At 43.8% G+C, this 13,483-nt stretch overlaps 1 pseudogene; it reads right to left on the reverse strand.

Annotated features, from left to right (window-relative positions):
* Positions 1-3,829: 3,829 nt before the first annotated feature.
* Positions 3,830-5,278, reverse strand: LOC143545227 (anthocyanidin 3-O-glucosyltransferase 5-like; annotated as a pseudogene).
* Positions 5,279-13,483: the final 8,205 nt, after the last annotated feature.

A 13,483-nucleotide genomic window follows, 5' to 3' on the forward strand; every position in this document is an offset into this window, starting at 1 on the left:
GTCGAATGGGAATTCGACTCCACTGGAAACGAATCGAGTCAAATGGGAATTCGACTCGACAGGAAACGAATAGAGTCGAATGGGAATTCGACTCGACTAGAAACGAATTGAATCGAATGGGAATTCGACTGGAAACGAATCGAATCGAGTGGGAAACAAATTGAATCGAATGGGGATTCGACTCGACTAGAAAAGAATCGAATCGAATGAGAAACTAGACTTGATTAGAATAGACTCGACTAAAAATGACTCGATTCGACTAGTCTTAACTTGGCTCAAAATCATGAAAAGGTCATTTTCGACCCAGCCAGGGGCTTTGCCCGTTGGACCCTCCGACCCTACTAGGGGACTGCTGCCCCTAGACCCCGTTGCTAAGGGCGCTGCCCCGGAATCCCGTTCGTTAGGGACTTCACTAAGCTAGAATATGATTTAGTTATGAGTAGTTAAGTGATGCTTCTAACTTGTTAAACAGTTAGCTGCGCTCAGTTGAAGAGAGGTATTACCATTAACTCCGAGAGAAACCGGATTCATGTGAGTTTCTAGCCCCTTTCTCTGTTATGTTTTTCGAGGCTGTGTGCATACTCCTATGTGTTTAGTTAATAAACTTACCTTAAGTGGTAAGTGTATGCTATATGACTATTTACGAATAATATTTGAATGATATAGAAAGAGTTAAGAGTATGTACTTGGAAGTTTCTGAATACTTATATAATATATATATATATAACAAAATATAGCTAAAGTATGTGTGGTTGTATGACAAGTATGATTGTATGGCTGTATGGTTATGAGGGTGGCAGACCCTGATAATATCGGTGTAAGGATGGCGCAAGACCCTAATAGCATATGTGAAATGAGGGTGGCAGACTCTAATAATATCTGTGAAATAAGGGTGGCAGACCCTGATAGTATCTTTGAAAGGAAGGCGACGGACCCTAATAATATCTGTGAGGTTATAGGACGAAAGGCTCTTTAAAATGTAGAGATAGTTATGTATGTAATATGAAAGTTAAACAAGAAAGTATGACAGAATGAAAGTATGAATGTATGAAAGTTTGAAAGTAAGAATGTATGTGAGTATATATGAATGAAAGGTAAGCAGGTTAAGTATGCAATAGTATCTTCGAATGCGTATATGTAAGTATGTGAATGTAATGTATGTTGTCTGATTAACTAGAACTCACTCGGTATAGCTGATTTTAGTATGCACGCTGGTAAATAGGATAAAGTAGCTGGCTTGAGGATGGCACATGGTATGGACTGAGTGGCTGGCATCTTGAGAAAGAAGACACGATGTTTTATTTTATGTTTTAAGTAACAATTTGAATGTTTTAAACAAGAATTTTAAGTTATGAAATGAATGGGTTGACCTTTTTATTATTCCGCGACAAATTTTTAATTCACTCTGATATTTGGACTGTGTTTATGAGTAAATCCAACACCCAATGTAGGGCACTGGGATCGGGGCCTTACAACTTGATTACATTTTTCTATTTCCTTAAGTAGTACCCAAAAGTAATCTGTGTGGTGCCCCTTCTCCTTGTGGTATTCGCAGAAGTGGCGGGTGTTAGTAAATTTAGTTGGCCTTTGTCTTGAAGGTATTGAGAATTTTACGTCTTCGTTTGTTAGGATTCCAGAGGATATTTTAGTTAGGTTTGTGAGTATGACCATTTTGGGTGTTGGTGTTGGAGATGAGAACCGCAAAGGTGTCAAAGCACCTCTATTTGGTCTTGTATATGGTTGTAGCCTTGATCGGTTCCAATTTGGGCATCTCTTTGGTTGACGATATGTTGGTATTTTCCACTGGTTATTGGGTTTGGCATTTCGTACTTCACTTTCTGTCTGACACACCCCTTTTCCCCTGATGAATGCTTTGGATTTATCCATGACCCCCTCTAACGTGGTTGGGAGGTCCTCGTGGAGCATCTCCACCAGTTGGTTGTCTCTCACTCCATGGCAAAACGCATAAATTTTTACTTGGTCCTCTGCTTCTGCCACTTCCATACTTTCCTTATTGAACCTCTCTATAAACTCTTCGACGGTTTCCCCATCTCGTCTCTTCAGGCTATTTAACGAGGTATGAGCTTTTGCGCTTTTTCTTCTCTAGCGAAAATTATTCATGAAGACCCTTTGTAGCTCGTCGAATCTATCTAGGCAACCTACTTCCAGTTTGTCAAACCATTTTCATGCTGCACTTGTCAACATTTGGGTAAACATGTGGCACAATCCAACCATCGACTAACCTTCCACCTCCACTGCTCCAACAAATGAGAATATATGGTCATCTGAGTCTCCCATACCATCGTGTTCGTCGATGGTGGATGGCATCTTCATTTTAACTTGGAGCTTGGCCTCTATGATTCTCTTTGTGAATTTCGATTAGGTATAAGCGGATGATAGTTTGTAAGGTGTAGTTAGGTCTAGGGATTGTATGGCTGTATCTAGACCAATTTTTCAAAGGTAACTGAGTATTCTAAGATATTGGGACGGTTGTCGAAGGTGGGGTTGTGGAGCCAAACAAGCCTTGACTAAAGGCAAGAGACGATATAACAGTTTCTGGCCTTACTCCTGAATTATAGGTAAAGATGTGCATTATTTGCGGTCCCATCAACCACAGTCCACTAGGGGTGTGGTGTGTGCAATGTTTGGAATGGTGGCTATGAATTGGGAGTTTGGATGTTTGAGTGCATAAAGGTCACGCTTTGCTGTGGTGTTGGTGTTAGTATGTTTGTTTGTGCTGGGATGGTATTAAACATGGTGCTGATTATGGTGTTTGTGAGAATAGGATTACCTAACCTTATTGTTGTTTCATTTCTTGTTGTCGTCACATTTAACATACTTGTCATGGTTGTACTTTCCGGCGCCGTCGTCGTGTTTAACAGATTTGTTTGGACGGATTGAATCGTTGCTTCTCTTTCTTATTGTCTTTTGAGGTTCAAAAGAAACTCGTGGTTTTTGCCTAAGCATCTAGCCCCCAATTCTTCAACTATTTCATCTTCCTATTCAACTTTTATCTCTTCTTCTTATTCCTTCGCCGTGATTCCGCCATCTAGTACGTTGCTTGCTGATGTCATAACGCTACCTCCTATATTCTCCCAAAAAATCACCAAATATTGTCGTAAAACTCAAGTTCTTTCACTGGATAGCGCAATGTTAAAGCAAATCCTAGCCGGATCGGTTATCGGGCTGAGATCGACTCTAATGAGTGGATATATGAGTGATATCTGAGAGTTATATGAGATTGGTAGCAAAACACATAGTTAAAGGTGTAAATATACTGATATTGATCTTATGAGCATTGTTGCAGGCGTTATGACATAGAAGACAATACGACATTTATAATTATACTATTGTTCCTAATGGCCGACCACGTATGTGAGCTGTCCTTTTCCAGTTATTATCCTTTATTCTTGTACTATCTTCTCTTCTTGTTTCTAGTGAGTAGATGCTCGTTTAATCTTTCATGCAGCGATGCTCTGATAATGGTTGTAGATGGTTTTTTTAAGGGGTTACCCCTGCACACTTTTCCTTAGCATGCATATTATATGCCAAATGGGTGAAGAGCCAACGACTCTTCAAGGTCAAATTCAAAGAAAATACATTAAATCTATAAGTAGCCTATTAACTTTATTATTTTTCACGCAAATTTCATCTCACATTCTGATACAATTTAACATCAAGTTGCACCCCTAAATTAAATCTACTTGTTAACCTTATTATTTTTCATACGAATTTCATACCACATTTTCATATAATTTAACAAAAGAAAGACATCACCCTACCCTGACTGTTGCAAACTATAGACGAACATTTTTCTTGTAGACAACCCTCAAGTCTCAATTTTCCATGACTCGACAACTCGAGTGAGTGCGTCATAAGACGACCCGACACGACTCAATGTCTCCCTACCCTTTGCTTCGAGCTCTTTCGCTCTCTTCCTCAGCTTCTTACCTTCTTCACCCTCCATAACCGCCTTAACCACCAACTCAATCTCCTTTCTCCCCACCACCACCGTCTCGCCTCCTTCACCAACCACCGGCATCTTCACCGCCACCCCAACTTCTTTGCATAACATTGTTGCATTCATCCTCTGCTCCACATACAACGGCCACGCAATAACTGGCACACCATACTTAACACTCTCCATAGTCGAGTTACACCCACAGTGCGACAAAAATGCCCCTGTTGAAGGGTGACTCTACACAGCCACTTGAGGTGCCCATGAACTTACCACCAACCCCACTTTGTTTGTCCTCTCCACAAACCCGTCTGGCAAGTACGCTTTTGGGTCATCAGGGTCACTCCCAGCACTGAAAAAGGCCGAAAGAGAGCAGTCACTCGGCTTTCAAACCACCAGAATAAAGCGTTGCTGACTCAGTTCTAGACCCCAAGCCAACTCAATGAGTTGTTCACTTGTTAGTGTCCCTCCACTTCCGAGTGCAACTAACAGAACTGATCCTTTTGGTTGCTTATCAAGCCATGCAATAGTTTCTTTCTCGTACTCGGACACAAGTGGTTCGCCTTGTTTCGTGAGTGGTCCGATTGGATAGGCCTGCGGTGTGGGAATATCAAGAAAGAACCGTTCATGTTTCATAGCTTTGAGTGAAACCGGTTCAAGATCATCCCAAGTATTCACGAATATCCCTTTAACCATAGATAACCTACTAACGTGCAAGAACCACAACTTGTAATCATCGATCATACCATTTGGGATTAGATCCATCAAGTCTTGAGTTCGGATCGGGTTACAACCGGGAACCTTGACAGGTTCTGGTCGTAACACGAACTCGCCATCCGCCTTGTAGTCCAGCTTGGGTAGATACAAAGAGAAGGTCAAAAAAGCCGCGGAAGCGGTGAAAAATGAATACACTGGAATATTCATGTCTTTACAAGCTTCAAACACGCCGGTACAGAACATATCGATGACGAAAGCTTTTGGTTTTGGTCGTTTTGATCCGGTTAATACGGATCTAAGTGGACGGATGTGTTCTTGCACTATATACAACACAAACGAATAACAACAGACATGTCGTTTAAGTGGAAATCTGACATGTCAGCTGACGGGAGTTCGATAACATGGAGGTCAGGAAGTGAGTTGGAGTTTAGGTATTTGTCTTGAGCAGGGGTGGAAGCAGCAGGGATGACTAGAAAACTGACCTGAAAGTTGTGTTCGGTTACAAGACGAATGGCTAGTTCGTAAAGTGGGGTGATGTGACCCATTCCAGGGCTTGAAAGGAAAGCCACATGGGGTTTTGGTGCACTCTCATTGACCATTCTTACTCCAATGCTATTGGAAAGGTGTTAGAAAGTTTTGAGAAAAAGTGCGTGTGTTACGATAGACAATAGTGAGCTTTTTATGCACAAAAAACTGGCATCCATAAACGTGTCCCATCACCCATGTGTTGGGATTCTCAACTTGATGGAGGCGATAGTTAACTCAAATGGCCGACACGCCTATAACTTTTTAAATATAATTGTTTTTTATGTAGTCTTATACTAGTTTCAGATAATAGTGCACGTGTGGGGCGGCTTTACGTTTTGTGGTAGATGTCCAATGAACCCATAGGAATGTATACAAAAAAAAATCTAAACTATCTTTAGATATTTTAAGTTTTTAACGATGACTCATAAAAAGTAACATTACTACATAATGAAAGTGTAGCCTAATTTAACTCAAAGCAACTTGTTTCCATAAAAGTTGCTTAAAATGTTATAGCTTTTTCTCAATGTGTGTTATTTGACGTATATTTATAGTCTCTTTGATATATTTCGGTAGATCTTAGTTTTAGGAACGTATGCTAGTACGCCAATATCCTTCATCGGAAAACTTTCACCAATGTTGTTTCCACTTAAAAGGATGTAATCCATATACAAGATTAAGAAGACAATTTTTGTTCCCATTAACCTTTGTGTAAGCACATGACTTTTCTTTGTTTTCTAAGAAACCAAACTCTTTGATTTCCTCATCAAATCGAATATAAGATTCTAGCTTCCTGATGTTTGCTTCAATCCATAAATAGAGTTTTTAAGATTAAGAAGACAATTTTTGTTCCCATTAGCCTTTGTGTAAGCACATGGCTTGTCTTTGTTTTCTAAGAAACCAAACTCTTTTATTTCCTCATCAAGTCGAATATAAGATTCTAGCTTCCTGACGTTTGCTTCAATCTATAACTGGAGTTTTGAAGCTTACAAATGTTTTCGGGATGTTTGAAATTGACATAAGATTTAATACATATAAGCATCTTCATTAAGATATTCATTTAGAAAAGTCATTTGGACATTCATTTCACATATCTCATAGCCATAAACTCATAATGTGTGACTATGGTAATTAGAATCCTAGTATCGACGAAAGGGTTTCCTCAATATAAATTCCTAGAGTTTTAAAGACATCAAAAATTCGCCATCACAAATTCACCATCTCATATATCATACAGGTTTAAAATATTTAAGTTAACGGCGAACTTCACCAACACAAATTCCATTTTAATCATGCTTAAAGGGGTAATCACGGACAAACTCAAAACTCAATAAAATCCTATTAAAGGCATCCCGAAAGAGCCGGTCCAGGGCTTGGAAGGAAAGCCACATGGGGTTTTGGTGCACTTTCATTGACCTTTTTTACTCCAGTGTTATTGGAAAAGGTGTTTTATAAAGTTTTGAGAAAAAGAGGGTGAGTTACGATAGAGACAAATCAACAATCGTGAGCTTTTTATAAACAAAAACCTGACATCCATAACGTGACCCATCACCCATGTGTTGGGATTCTCAACTTGATGGAGGCGATAGTTAACTCAAATGGGGACACGCCTATAACTTATTAAATATAATTATTTTTTTTTATGTAATCTTATACTAGTTTCAGATGTTAATGCGCATATGGGACGGCTTCACGCTTGGTGATAGAGGTCCAATGAACCCAAAGGAATGGTAAACCATGTATACCAAAAAAATCTTAACTACTAGAGTAGGATACTTTGTAGCGTCCAATGGAATTGGATAAGGATAAGGTCTTTTACTTCCAAGGTTAGGAGCGGGTGAAGGATGTGATCCGGGGCCGGGGCTGGTAACAGATATCACCTATTGTCGTTGGGGAACTACTCTCCTCTGGTATTAGCATTAGCAACCCCCGTTGAAAGAATTTATACCCGCTCATATAGATTGATATATTAAGTTTTTAACAATAACTCATAAAAAGGAACATTACTACATAATGACTAAATTTTTTTATTTAAATAATAATACTTGTTTATCCGGTCATTTCATAGTCATTCTTATTTTAAACCAATATGAACGCGCCACGTTAGTCAAGCTAAGGCTCAATTTAAAGGGATTTTTACATTTATCCCCTTATTAAAAGAGTTTATTACATATTTATCCAGCCTTTTGAATTAATTACATATTTCTCCGATCTTACAAGAAATTACCCAATTACCCTTTTAAATTTCCATCAAATTAAACAAACCCTCTGTTTCATTCCAAAAAGTTTCCTCTCGGCCATAGTTCCACCTGCGAGCCAAACCAGCGCCAGTGATGAGCCCAGCCGGGAATCTTGTTCCACCTGCAAATCAAAATTAGGGATGGTGGAATCTGACGATGGCGGTTGAGAGCGAACAATGGAATATCAGTCTACGGAGTATGGTGGTGGCAAGTAGGTGTGATTTGCGACAGGTTCCGCGTTGGTGAAAAACGAAGATTATGAAGACGGCGAATGGTGGGTGGTGAGCGGCGGTGGATGTGTGTAAGGGTGGTGAGTGATAGAAAGTGGCTTGTGGTGTTAAGGTTTGGGTTAGGTGTGGTGGCGGTGGAAAGTAGATGATAGAATAATTAACGGTGGTGGTTCAATATCATAAGTTCATGGATGACGGTGGTGGCGACTTGTTCTTCACTGGTGTTGGAAAACATTGGATAGTGTTTATGAATGTTATTTTTTCAAAAAGTTTATGGTTGTTATTTTAATCATATATATGGAAGAATTCTTTTTGTCATATAAACAAGATTAGTTAATCAAGATTTAAGATTTACTGGAAAATCAAGAAGAAGCCATCGATTAAAGAAATTAGGGAAATATGTAATGGATTGTATTAAGGGTAAAATGGTAATATAATAAAAGTTTTTTAATGAAATGGGTATGGAAGAAACACTAAGTGAACCCACGGGCAGATTATAGATAATCTGGGGGTTAAGTAATGTTTCCTACGAGGATGAGGTCCAGCAGAGAAGGTTGTTCTTCAGGGGACCTGCAAAACAGACACCGTAAGCTCGTCACTGAGAAGGGGGGGTTCCTCCTTGTGACCACCCTCCGGCGTGAGAATCAGACTAGATTGCTCTGAATATAAGTGTATATTAAGAGATTGCTAGATAAGATTGAGATATCAGATGATGTCCTTACCATTCCAAGGTGTTGGAGTATTTATAGCCGAAGGTAGGTTTCCTAAAAGGTACAGCCGGCTGAATAATATTCCTGTTCTACCAACAGTGGACTACGCACAGGCCATGCTGGTTGGTGGATAGGCTACGGCCAACAGTAAAGTTCGGCTGTATATTGTTCCTTTACTGCCGGCTACGCACTGTTCCACCAACTGTAGGCTGCGCGCGTCCCATCGTAAGGGTTGGTGAGTAGGCAGCGGCTAATAGTGACAAACAGTACTAGAGGATGCTCCTCCTCGTATTGTTGTCGGTGAGCTGTCACCCTGTGATTGGTTCATGGGCTGCCCTGGTCAAATTGTCTGTTCCGCCCATACCTTAGTAGGTATAGTACGAAAGACCTTCCAGAAGCATACGGACTGGCTCATTTAGGCGGGAGTATTTCCGCCTTGCTCATTACTTCATGTGACTACTGAAGTAGCGAATGCCTTGTGCGTGTAGCCTTGCTGTTAGTGCGGGTAGCCTTCCCTGATGGCTTGTATCCGCAGCTGCGGGAACAGGCGGGGTACTTCGCCATTGGGAGGCTTCCCCTGCGGGTACAGCTGGCGTACTGCGCGTAAGGTTCTCTGAGCATGGTGGGCCCTGCTGGAGCAGTTGGTTATTGCGCAGACGTCCCTATTCAAGGTGAGTCTTGCGGGTCCAACTGGGCTCTGCTGGGACCTACCTCTTCAAGTCCCCCCAGTCCAATGTTCTTCTCATGAATTATTAATAAGTGAGGTGAACTTTTGGACTTAGCAAGGAGTTTTTTGAAAAGGGTTTAGTTTTTCGGTTTTCCGTGGTGATTCTTCCCGCGGTTTTCCTGATGTCACGCAGAAATTCCCGACTTTTCTGCTTGATCTTTGGGTGTGAAGCGGGTAGGTTTGTAACCTCCTCGTACGTCAGGAGCGTGGAGTCCTACTTGTGTGGATTCTCCGTGGTGTTTTGGTAGTTTTCAACATACTGATCAATTATGCTAAAACCACCAATCCCATCATGGAGTTTCGAACAATATAGTTCTCGACGTTCCCGTCATGCGGGGATGTTATTCCCGTTCCCGCCAGCATGGCCCAGAAGATCCTTCTTGGTTTGAATTCCCTGCAGAGTGCTAAGTATGTGAAGGGTTTTGCCTTGACACTGTACCCGCACTTGTCTTACGGTTACTTTACTTCCAAGGTATTCCTGGCGTCAATTCCCTACGGGTGCTAAGTATGTGAAGGGTTTTGCCTTAACACTGTACCCGCACCTGTCTTACAGTTACTTGGTTGCCAAGGTAAGGGGTATTTTCCCGCTTACTTTTGAATCTTTTTGAATTTTGAATTTTGAATTTTGAAATTCGAAGAGTTGGTGGAAGGATAAGAACAGTCCAAACCTCTGACACGTCGTGCGACGGTTTCTTCTGACTGTGTCAGGACGTGCAGGAAGTTATGGTGACGTGACAGTACATGGTCATTCCAGACGCTTTTTCAGGCGCGTGGGCGCGATTTTTCCGGCCCGTGGCCGCGAAATTAATGGTATGCGTCCTGTCAACAGCTGTTGCCAGCTTGCTTTTTGCCACGTGTCATAGTTTTATTGCACTTTCGTTTTCTCTCTCTTCCGCATTAATTTCATCGCATTAATTGCGATTACTATATAAAGGGGGAGAGGGTTCTTTGTAATCCACACTTTCACTCTTCTCTTCATCTTCTTTGCGATTTTCGGCGAATACTCACCTTTTCAGGCAAGCATTCTCCCGAAATCGTTTTCTTCTTCTTTTACAAGATGTCTCGTGATCTCGAATCTGCAGTCGATGACAAGAGTACTGCTGGCGAGTGCCAGTGTGCTCTGCCTGGCGATCTGTATCGGTACGTCGTTAGGAAGTTCATGCTCGAGTCTCTCGAGCCTGAGTTTCCTGAACCCCACCAGACGGTGTACGATGCCCCCAGAGGCAAGATCGGGGTATATGCTGCATTCTTTGTCTATGGGAATCTTAGGTTCCCATTGACAAAGTTTGTTTACCGTGTCCTTGAGAGGCACGGTGTTCATTTGACCGAGTTGCACCCCATGGCGATCGCCAAGATTCGCCACTTCGAGTGGGTGTGCCGGATTTTGGGCGTTGAGCCCTATGTTGACCGCCTGATGACCTTCTACACTTGGAGGTGCATCCAGGGGTGGTATACCCTGACAACCCGAATTAAGGGTTTAAAGATCTGCGCGACCGAGCGCAGTCTTCGCTCGTGGAAGCGGGAGTTTTTCTTCATATCCGCTCGCGCCATCCCCATTGCCATGAAATTCAAGAATGGGCAAGCACTTCCCAGCCTTCACGCCTCCAACTACCAGGAGGCGGAATGGTTTGCGAAGATATCTCGGGTCCAATCTCCGGTTTACCGGTTTGCGGAGTCCGGGATGGTGATGCTGGGGATGAGCCGGGTGTGGAAGGCTGCGGCTGCGCATAAGATCCCAATCGTCCTCGAATACGGTTCGAACTCTGTTCCTTACGGTATGCTTTCTTTCTTTTTGTTGATTTAGAATTTCTTCTAACTTTTTTCCTGTTTATTTCAGAGGGGAACGACTTGCAGTCGCTCCTGAACCCGCGGGAGGCTGACGGTCCCGCACGGATGGGTACTCGCGCTTTATATGAGAACGAGTTGCCCATCCTAGAACAAACGGCGGATCGGTTCGTGGAGGTCTATCCGCTAGGCCATGAGATCCTTAGCGCCCGTCGGCCAGGTAAGGCGCTCTTCGACCCTCGACCCCTCAATGTTGAAACCTCTGCTGGAATTCCTCTAATCGTATGTTCTGATGAGGAATCCGCAGATGGTCCTCCGTTGGTGCGGAAGAAGAAGGTTGCCGGCGGGAAGGGGAAGGAGAAGGTGGCCTCCACAGCCGATCCAGCGCCTCGGTCTGACTCGGAGACCGAGAGCGAAGAGGTGGCGGGGAATCCCGGTGGTGACAAGATCACCATTCCGGAGGCTGTGACAACTGTCACCGAAGAGCCCAGGATGACAACGGTGACCGGCGTGAAGAGGCCGGTTCCATCGGGTTCATCCCCGCCCGTCCGTACTTTCAGGCTCAAGAAAACCCGTAAGTACAAATATCCTTTAGCTTTTATCTTCATAGCTTAATATCATTTAACACTTTCCTTTGTGCAGGCGTGGATGTTGACGCATTCCAGGGTGGAGCGCAGAGGAGTACCTCCCCGCCAATGACGGTAGGCCCGGTCAGCCTACCTGAGGCGACGACCCAGGCGTCTGCGCCTGCGCCTGCTTCCACTGGTTCAGTTGCTCACTCCGTTGAGCCGACTGTTCCAGTTGTGATGACGTCACCGCCGGCTGTGAGTGCTATTTTTACAGCATCTTTCACCGAGCCGGCGGTTACTATTGCTGCGGATTCTGCAGCGGCCACCGCGGCGGCTGCTACCATGCCCCCGCCATCGGCAACGACGGCCGATCCATCAGGTACGCATGGGGCTTCTCGCCAATCTCTGCCACCTTCCCATCTGCCTGACCTCTTGGATGGATTTTCGTTGGGTTCAGGTGATGGGTTCGGCGGCTATCGGCCTGTAATTGACCCTACAGGTGCGTAGGGTTCTTTTGGCCCATTTATATATATTTTTTCTTTATCATCTTTTCCTAACTGCTTTATGTTTTTTGCAATGTCGGATTCCAATGAAGTGTATGTTCCACGATGGAACATTCGCCGAGGAACAACCCTTCGCACACCTGTGGAGTGCGTGGAGTGGGCTCGTCACGCTGCTCCCAGTGGTGCGTTGGGGGAAGCCATGGCTAGCTACCAGGAGGGTAGGCTAAGCAATGAGCTTCGGGTTCTCCTGGCCCGGATGCAGCCGCGCGTCGAGCTGCTTTGTCGTGAAAACGACAAGTTAAAAGCAGCTCGCCTTCAGGAAGTAGCTCAGGCGCGGGCTATCTGGGAGGAGAATAGGAGGCTTTCCACCGCGGCGGCGGAGAAGGAGAAGGCGTTCAAGGCCCTTGAAGTCGAGGTTCATGCCCGTCTCGAGGCTCGCCCCAAGGCTGCCCAAGCTGTTAATGAACAGCTTCGGCTGGCTAAGGAGACTGCTAGGAACGCGACTGAAAGGGCCACCAAGGCTGAAGCTGTTGCCGAGCCTCTACGCGTGGAGAATGAAGAGCTTAAGGCCAAATTAGAGGCTCTCCAGCAGGCTCATGATGCCTTGGCGATGGAGGACGCGAAGAAGCTCCAAGAGATCCTGGACCAGAGGGGCGTGCTTGACCACACTGAGCGTAAGCTAAAGGGCGTCGAAGAGGCTGCTGCAAAGGAAGTGTTGCTTGCCAACCTTAATAAAAGTGAAGCCGAACGCGCCTGTACCCAAGCTCAAGCCGCCCTCCAAGAAGCTCTGGTTGCCAAGGAATGGCTTCTTCGAGAAGCGTTGTCTCAGGTAAGTTTAGCTTCATGTCTTCACGCTTTTCTTTGTAAATAGAAAAGGTTCTGATACTTGTATTTTTTCTTTGTAGGTTGTGCATCGGGTCTTCTCAGAGACGTCTTATGACGATGCTATGAGCGCAGCCCTCAACGCTTCTCATGAGGATGGGGAAAAGGCCGGCTTCCTGCTTGGTCTAGGGTTCGTTGAGAAAGGCATCCCGCCTTCCAACTTCCCTTTGTACGATGTGGATACTGAAGCTATTTACGACCAAGCAGTGAACCAGTATGCCGCCTTCCCGCATCCTGTGGTGGACAAGGTGAACGAAGTCGCTGCTGCTGATGATGGGCTAGCTATTCTTAAAGCCTTCCTTGAACCACCACGCTCTACTGATGGAGCGGGTCCAAGTGGAAGAGGTCCTGAAGCCTGATTCTGAAGATCCCTTTCCACCATTAGCGTAGATTTTTGCTTTTGTATAGCTATCTTTGTAATGTTTGAATTTGATGAAATAAAGATTGTGTTTGTTCTTTGCCTTGTTTATTTTACGCATGTTTTGATCTAACTTAGTAATTTCTTTAGTACTTGGATAAGTTAACTTTTTAACGTGGTAAATTATAAGTTTGTTTCGCTTCCTCTTTCATGATTGTGCGGGTATGACCGTCACTTACACTTAGTAGGATGGCTTAACTTTACTTATATCTGACCTGC

The sequence above is a fragment of the Bidens hawaiensis genome, unplaced genomic scaffold (genome assembly GCF_021521415.1).
Source record: "Bidens hawaiensis isolate Kalapana, Puna unplaced genomic scaffold, B.hawaiensis_p1.1 tig00000904_1, whole genome shotgun sequence".
In the NCBI taxonomy this organism is placed as follows: Eukaryota; Viridiplantae; Streptophyta; class Magnoliopsida; order Asterales; family Asteraceae; genus Bidens; species Bidens hawaiensis.